This window comes from Temnothorax longispinosus, chromosome 6, assembly GCF_030848805.1.
Source record: "Temnothorax longispinosus isolate EJ_2023e chromosome 6, Tlon_JGU_v1, whole genome shotgun sequence".
Lineage (NCBI taxonomy): Eukaryota > Metazoa > Arthropoda > Insecta > Hymenoptera > Formicidae > Temnothorax > Temnothorax longispinosus.
The window spans coordinates 10,701,615-10,710,939 of NC_092363.1; the positions used below are offsets into that span (position 1 = coordinate 10,701,615).

At 35.4% G+C, this 9,325-nt stretch overlaps 1 long non-coding RNA gene across 2 annotated transcripts; it reads right to left on the reverse strand.

The window, feature by feature from the left end:
• Positions 1-280: 280 nt before the first annotated feature.
• Positions 281-1,497, reverse strand: LOC139814228 (uncharacterized). 2 transcript variants are annotated; one of them, XR_011732376.1, is made up of 3 exons: positions 1,211-1,497; positions 574-1,066; positions 281-503 (listed from the first exon to the last, which is right to left on the reverse strand). It is a non-coding gene; the product is annotated as an uncharacterized lncRNA (long non-coding RNA). The 2 variants fall into 2 exon arrangements; XR_011732375.1 differs by lacking the exon at positions 1,211-1,497 and having other exon boundaries at positions 574-1,166.
• Between the last annotated feature and the right edge of the window lie 7,828 nt (positions 1,498-9,325).

Consider the following 9,325-nt stretch of genomic DNA (forward strand, 5'->3'; position numbering starts at 1 on the left):
GCGTTCGTTCCACTCGACAATTATATAAATATATATATATATATATATATATATATAATATATATATATATATTATTATTGATACAATATGTTCGCGCGAATATGAAATTTTGTATTAATTATTAAAAACTTGATTGTCATTAATTGATAGATTAAAACTTAATTACGTAATTTGACGGTTACGTTGATACCTAAGAATTTAAATTCGTGGAAATTATTACTAGTAAAAATCACGAATATGCATATACAAAGTAACTGACAGGTGAAAGAGTAATTCGACTGACAATAACAATGTTTATTTATATTAATTAATATTAAAACATATTATCAAAACTTATTATTGTCGATAAAAATTAAAAACTGGACAGATAACAAAGTTCGACAGATACACTGTCTTCGGATACTTTGGCACTGATATCAATTTTGCTCAGTTCATCTAATTTGTTCACAATAGCGGCCGGCTGGGGTACGTTGGACACGGATGTCGCAGGCTGGAACTCCTCCTTGATAACGAGAAATCAAGAGAATGTTTTAATAATAAATTTTTACACCTAAACTGTATATAAAACTTACCGAGAATTATGAGAAGATGCGTTTATTTTGCAATAAATTACAATTTCTGGTGATCGCCTCGGACTCGACGACGTCTCGCTATCCGTCTTCGGATCTTGCGCCGATTTAGCTTTCGACGCGTCTTGATTCGAGTTTGCTTGCGTCTTGTTGGTCGCGGAGCTCTGAGCCTTCAGAGTAGAAAGCAATTTGGATACTTCGGCACTGATATCAATTTTGCTCAGGTCACCTAATTTGTCCAAAATAGCGGCCGGCTGGGGTACGTTGGACACGGATGTCGCAGGCTGGAACTCCTCCTTGATAACGAGGTTTTGCGACTTCTCGATAGGCTCGATTTCGTCTTTCGAACTATCCACTATAGTAAGATTACCTCCCTCGTCATCATCATCATTGTCCTCGTCATCCGAATACCAATCTTCGATAATCTGATCGGTATTTTAGGTGCATCGGACTCGTTGTCTATGTTTTTCAAACTGTCCTGAGCCGCGCGTTGCTGCTGTTGTATTCGGCACACAAAATCAAATTAACCTCAAAACACTATGTTTACGAAACTGAGACAATTCACACTAATATAATTATATACGGTCATTGTCAGATCGTACTTTCATTACGTTGATAATTAAATAATGAGAATACTAACGTGTTAATCAATATAAATTCGTTCTTTGTTCTTAATTACTTTTCTTTAGGACCGGCTACAATGAGAATGTATGTGCCTATGCCCGTGGCTATGCATTATGTATTTTTATGTAGATTGGAAATTCAGAAGCCATGGGCAGAATACAGAAACCATAGCGCATGCGCTATGATATCTGCCATTCTGCCATAGGCAGATAAAGTAATACCACAGCGCATGCGCTATGGCTTCTGCATTCTGCCTATGGCTCCTGTAATTTTATGTGCTTCCACCTTAAGTGTGCTTATTGGTGGATGGAGGAGTTGGCCGAGCTCAGGCGTTCCTCCGTCCGTGCCAAAAGAAAGTGGTAACGGGCACGCGCAGGGAGACGCGGTGCCCTGGACGTAGAGGAGGCGGAAGAGGCCTGGCGTACCGCCCGTCAGGACCTCTCCCTAGCCATACGCGCGGCCAAGGCACGCTCTTGGAAAGAGCTCCTCGACAGGACCCGTGGGGGCGCCCGTACAAGCTGGTGCAAGATAAGCTGAGGCTACAGTATATACAGTAGCGCAACTCTCTGTCGGCACTTTTGATGTTAGCGTGGATGAAAATGAACTGCACATGCGCGTGCGAGGTATGTAACCAATTAGAGCACCGATAATCTGTCTCACTTCCTCTCACTGTTATAAGTCTCTCTCTCTTTCTAATTTATCGTTACGTCAGACGCGCGCGTTTTAATTGGGATAATGTATGGAGACACATGTTTGACGTGCGTTATAACGCGCAGAAACGCATGCATAAACAACAAGGGTTACATTTGAGATAGAAATAAAACATGATGTACAACCAGACGCGCGCTATATATTTATTTAATGGCACTATATATTTTTTAATTATATATATATATATATGGGCAGATCCATTACTTTTCGACCAAAAGTTGCGGGGGTGGGTCACCGATTTTGATGCCGATTTTTTCCTCGAAAGTACACTAGAAAAGGAGATGATCCTGAAAATTTGAGCCCGATTCGATCAAATCCGGCCGCTGGAGAATTTTTTTAATTTTGAAAAAAGTCGATTTTTCAGTCATTTTCAAAAATTTATATCTCAGCTTCTATATAACTTAGAGACTCGTTTGAGGCCGCATTCTTTTCTGTAAACCCTCTACTTTTAAGAAAAAAATTGGTCATTGGTTTACACTCAAGTCCGGCTTCACGGCGAGCTGCTAACTAAACCACTGTTTTAGAGAAATTTTACCTATTTTTGAAATGCTGTCATATCTACAGTTTTCGAAGTAGAGGGTTGATCAGCAGCTGATATTTTTTGTTCAGGTATACTCTGAAGAAATCTACCCACTTTTTACTTGATTGCTTCTATTTCGTTAAGTTATGGCCATCTAAAGCCGATCGATTTTCGAAAAATCGCCATTTTTAGATAGCCAGAACTTTTTTCTTTCAACTCGAAATCCTTTAAAATTTTCAGGGAATATACTTCATTATATCCTTAAACAACCCTGAAAATTTCATTTTTGGAATAGAAGTGGTTTCCGAGTTATGAAATTTTTAAAATGTCAACTTTTCGATTTTTTATGACATTTTTTGTGGTTTTATCATCAATTTTGTAAATTTATTGTAAATAAAATTGATATTTTTCGGAAAATATATTCGAAAATAAGGAGCAAAACGGATTGTTTGAGAAAATTGAGGGAAAAAATTAATATTTTTTATTTTAATTTATTTGTTTAAAATTCTTAAAAAGTAAATATTTGTTTATTTCTTTTAATAATATGTTGAATACAAATTTCCAAAGTATTTGAGAACTATCATGTCATGTTTAGCAAATTATACTTTGCTCATAATTTACCGTCAGTCTATTGAAAAATCTAATTTAATTTAATTTAATTTATTTTTTTTTTCAATAGGCTGGCGGTAAATTATGAGCAAAGTATAATTTGCTAAACATGACATGATAGTTCTCAAATACTTTGGAAATTTGTATTCAACATATTATTAAAAAAGAAATAAATAAATATTTACTTTTTAAAAATTTTAAACAAATAAATTAAAATAAAAAATATTAATTTTTTCCCTCAATTTTCTCAAACAATCCGTTTTGCTCCTTATTTTCGAATATATTTTCCGAAAAATATCAATTATTTACATTAAATTTACAAAATTGATGATAAAACCACAAAAAATGTCATATTAAATCGAAAAATTGACATTTTAAAAACTTCATAACTCGGAAACCACTTCTATTCCAAAATTGAAATTTTCAGGGTTGTTTAAGGATATAATGAAGTATAGTCCCTGAAAATTTCAAAGGATTTCGAGTTGAAAGAAAAAAGTTCTGGCTATCTGAAAATGGCGATTTTTCGAAAATCGATCGGCTTTAGATGGCCATAACTTAACGAAATAGAAGCAATCAAGTAAAAAGTGGGTAGATTTCTTCAGAGTATACCTGAACAAAAAATATCAGCTGCTGATCAACCCTCTACTTCGAAAACTGTAGATATGACAGCATTTCAAAAATAGGCAAAATTTCTCTAAAACAGTGGTTTAATTAGCAGCTCGCCGTGAAGCCGGACTTGAGTGTAAACCAATGACCAATTTTTTCCTTAAAAGTAGAGGGTTTACAGAAAAGAATGCGGCCTCAAACGAGTCTCTAAGTTATATAGAAGCTGAGATATAAATTTTTGAAAATGACTGAAAAATCGACTTTTTTCAAAATTAAAAAAATTCTCCAGCGGCCGGATTTGATCGAATCGGGCTCAAATTTTCAGGATCATCTCCTTTTCTACTGTACTTTCGAGGAAAAAATCGGCATCAAAATCGGTGACCCACCCCCGCAACCTTTGGTCGAAAAGTAATGGATCTGCCCATATATATATATATATATATATATATATATATATATATATATATATATATATATATATGTATGTGTAATATGTACACACACACACACACACACGCGCGCGCGCGCGCGCGCGCGTGTTGCGCTGATACATCGTTGAAGGTTAATTAAATTAAAATAAGTATATGTTATTTAATATTTTTTAAAATTATTATTGTTATTAATAATAATGTGTGTGTGTGTGTGTGTGTGTGTGTGTGTGTGTGTGTGTGTGTGTGTGTGTGTGTGTGTGTGTGTGTGTGTGTGTGTGTGTGTGTGCGTGCGGATCTTTAAACTATTAATATTAAAAGCCATGGCTTATACACAGAGAGAATTTTCTCTTAGAATTTAATTTGAAAATCATGATAGTTGTGAGACATGTACCAAGAATATATGCGAGCTATTGTAGTGAATTAATTATAACAAATAATTAATAAATTTTTTCACTTACTGTGAATAAATTCTTCTCTATCCCTCTCTCTTTCCTCTTCCATTGAATATGCCATCTTTTTTAAAATTCGATCAAAAACGTTTTAAACAAAACGCTGTTGCTAAAGTGACGACAAGCGTCTTGAACATTCAAAGAAGTGTGATTATATGCGATCAAAATTATGAACCTTTGATCGCGTATAAAGCTGGGTCCTTTGAACGCGTATAAAACTGGATATAATCAACAAAATCTTAAAAAATTATATATGAAATAGGGGTAGAAAAGACTGAAAAATATAATAAAATTAAAAATAGATCGATATCTCCAAATTTGCGGAAGTTAAAGCATAAACCAACATATCTACAAAAATTTTAAATTTTATTAAAAAAGAATCGTTTTACCGATCATTGCCAAATTCGATCCCAACCTTTCTTACATGATACTCTATTGATTAAAAGATCTGAATAAGATGTTAATACGGTCCTTTGATTGGCTGATGACGCCTGAAGACTATACTTAAGACGATCTTGGATATAAGACCCGACTATGAATACCGGCCTTAAAGAATTATATATGAAATAAAAATAGGACGGCTGGGCTGTATTCCAAGTGATTTAAGTTCAGAATAGCAATCTACAATATCAAAAACAATTTTGAAATCTAAAATTCTAACAATTTAGTGTCATATTGATGTCTATTAAATTGACAAAGTCCGTTTAATGAACGTTAAATGAACGTTTTCATCGCTACCGTATGGACAATTTCGATTACCGTCGCATACTTTGCTGTATGGCAGACAAGTGTCGGCAGAACACTTGAATTCGTCACATTTGTCAGATTTGGTGATCATCTTTTTATTATCGTCGCAATTCTTCTCATCTGAATTGTCGCCGCAATCATCGTCCTTGTCGCATATCCAAAGCTCCCGAATGCACTTCTTATTGTCGCAGGCAAAATATCCCTCGAAACAAAGATTGCAATCGTGCTCGTCATTGTATCTCGGACATTCATCTACGTCGTTGCATTTGTAAAAAAAATCAATGTACACAGCATATTTTTAGGATTGAGATTGTAATTTTTTTCCAGGAAATTGCTTGGACTATTTGCCTGCGCAGCAAAGTCCGCAATTAAAAAAATCTTTACGAAAAGAGTTAAAATAACGTTCCAAAATGTTCGTACATATTGTTCACCGATTTACGCTTATATTTTAAAACGATTGACTCACCTTACTTTTTTCAGGAGACATAAATTAGTGTTTAAACAGTGATATTCATTCGCGGTGCAATTAACCATATGATTTAATTCACTTGAGTAATGTTTCTCGTCGCTGTCATCGTGACAATCGTCGATGCCGTCGCAGCGAAAGAGATATGCAATTATCATCGAAAACGCCATTGCATGCTTTGAAATCCAGTATACAAGTTCCATCGTGACATTGAAATTCATCTAAAAGAAACATACGTTAAGCGAATAAACGACTGTATGAGTTTGATCAAAGTGCATTCACAAAGAAAGATCACGAAAATTCTTTAACGTATTATTTATCGAAACTCGTCGCGTCGCGTTAAGAGTCACGGTCGGTCTCGCTCCGCGTTTACTTGGCGCAAGACATTACCATGTCTCTTGAAATGATAATAATAATTCTTTAATTTATTATTTATCAATTTACTTACCATAACCAAATTATTAATTAATCACTCGTATGAATATGTGTTCTATATTGACACTGGCACGACTGTTTTGGGTTAGATCCCTCGGATGAGGGAAATTAAGTGCTTTCAGCACCACCTTAGGACTATATGATGACACTGTGTATATGTATGAGTGTACGTGTAACTGTGTGTTTATGTCCGCGATGTAGTGAACTTGGTATGCGTTAGGCCCAAGGAATTGCGCGGATCATTTTCCCCTGCGGTCTGACACGACTGTCACTATTATCTAGGTTATGACTATACAAAGTGCGTTGAACGAGCTGTACTGTGTGTCTTGATAACCTCTTGGCCAATAAGTTTATACTATACCGACTATACGACCAAATTTACCTAAATAGAAATCTTCTTCCTGACCAATAAGTCTATCGACCTAATTTACTAGTCCGAGAGCTGAGGGACCAAAACTGCAACAGTTTTAGAAAGGCTGATATTTTAACATTAGGTCATGTATCGGTTGTATATCAATAGTCTACCGTCAGTCAGCCAGTTTCGCTAACAGCTGGCGCGGGGGCGGCTCCAAACTTGTAAAAAAAACATGTATGTCGCAACTGTTTTATAAAATCTGAAAATTAGTTTGTAGATAGTAAGTTAACTAACAAACTGTGTGGGTATGATCAGTCAGCAAAATATTGCAACGGTACGCGTCAGCAGCGCGCTGAAGTCATCAAAAAATTGTAGTTGGTGAAAGTGTTGTATAAAATCTAAAATTTTGCATACAATTAGTTAATATTATTTAAAACAGGAAAAACATAGTCAGTCAGAATTTTTATGTAACAAACGCCGTCAGCAGCCAATAGAAGGGCACGCCGCGCGCTTGATTTATATAGCGCGCTCGACCGCAAAATGCTTTTATGTAATTCTGAAATATTTGTAATTCAATAGTTTATTTAAAATATTAAGCAGTCTGCACACACACACAGAATATTATATTCTGAGACCGAAGTATAACACTATTGGTTCCATCAAGAGCAGGTATACAGTCGACGGTGAACGCAGATATAAATTGACCCACAAATAACCTTTATGTATGTACACGTTTCCCTCGCTTTATATTGGTGTGTATAATACGAGAGCAGTGTAAGTTAGAGTGTCGTTCGAGAGTGTTTGGAAGTGAAATGGAAGGAAGTGCGCGTCCTATTTGCGTGATTTAAAAAAAGGAGGCGACGTAAAATTGTTTGAGGAGCAGACTCTTGCCACATGCAAAAGTATTTTAAAAATTCGCCAAGATTATAACTTAAACTACAGCAATGTGGGTTTTCCATCCAGCAAAAATGCTCAGGAAGGGTACCACGCTGCTTGTTATCACCGATTTACGGCCTTGAGCAAAAAATATAGGGAGGAACTCAAGAAGCAACAATCTTTAATATCAAGGTAAGATAAAATTGTTTTATTTGAGTGACAATATACGTGCAAGAGCGTGGAGAAGGACCGCACGGAGAGAAAAAAAGAAGAATCTACTGTTTTGTGGTTGCCAAAATAGCGTTTTATCAAAAAAGGAGAGCCTACTGGAAAAAAGCAGCTATACTGCTTGAGCCTACTGGAAAAAAAGCAGCTAGGCTCTCCTTTTTCGAGAGCGCGGACCAAAACATAATCTCAAAAAAAAGAGTAGCTCCTTTTTTTCAATTTATTGTCAAATTATAACTTTGATTATTATTACTTTATTAACCTTCACTGTACTTTTGCAAACAACACTTTTTAATTAATAATATGAGTCGGCATTATAAAAAATATGTACATAAAATCGAATAAATAAATAATTATTTTTTCAGCAGTGAATCCCAGGAGGCTAATGCATCCAATAAGCCGTCGGATCAGTCTGCACCACGCGAGTCGTCATGCTCCGAAACGAGGTAAGACATATCTATTTATTAAAATAAATAAGTAATTGTACTATTTTACAATAAAAAAGTTCTGTGTATTCTTATGAGTAGCTCCTTTTTTTTCAATTTATTGTCAAATTATAACTTTGATTATTATTACTTTATTAACCTTCACTGTACTTTTGCAAACAACACTTTTTAATTAATAATATGAGTCGGCATTATAAAAAATATATACATAAAATTGAACAAATAAATAATTATTTTTTCAGCAGTGAATCCCAGGAGGCTAATGCATCCAATAAGCCGTCGGATCAGTCTGCACCACGCGAGTCGTCATGCTCCGAAACGAGGTAAGACATATCTATTTATTAAAATAAATAAGTAATTGTACTATTTTACAATAAAATAGTTCTGTGTATTCTTATGAAATGTTTTTTACAGCGACGAGGCAAACGACGATAGCGATGGAAACGAAGCTGAAAAGCAATCGGTTTGCGTATTTTGCGATAGAACTCGCAAAACGTTTAAAGGGCGGTACCATTACACACATCCGAACGAAACAGCATCGCAGATGTGATAATTGAGTACGCTACGGAAAGTGACAATGCGCATATGCTCAGTAAAGTTGTACATTTAAAAAAAATCTGGGCGTACAATATTATATCATCGGATATGCTTAGTCAACTTTGAAAACGAGTCCAAACGTCACAAAGCAGATGCTCCTTCCGAAGATTGTTCTCGTTATCACCTTGAGCGTCATGCGCACAAGGTTGCATATGAGGAAGTATGCCGGTTTGTGAGAGAGAACGTAATCTTAAAAAAACATTTTTTTTTCATCAAGCTGCTCACGAAAATGTATGTTGACCGATTGACGGAGAAGTATACAAAATCTTTGAATTTACAACCAAACGATTTTCGTCCTACTTACCTACAAAACAAATTATTGGATACGTTAAAAAAAAAAATACAGATATTAGTTTTCAGAAAGCAAAGTATTGTGGCTCCTTATGGGAAAGTAGCTCTTACCGACGATGACTATGATTCTATAGAGAATACAGATGTACTCCAAAAAGCAGCACTAATTTTGAGAGCAGAGATTAATAAAATTAATCGAAATAAACTGCCCGAAAACATTAAGACTAAAAATTTGCTGGAAGGAGAATGTGAAGTACCGAAGAAGCTATCGGACTTTTTCGCGACCTTACTAAGCGGTACAAGATCGCGGCGACAAAACACGGTGAATCGCAAGAGACTTGTGTCGTCGTTCTCGCAAGATCTGATA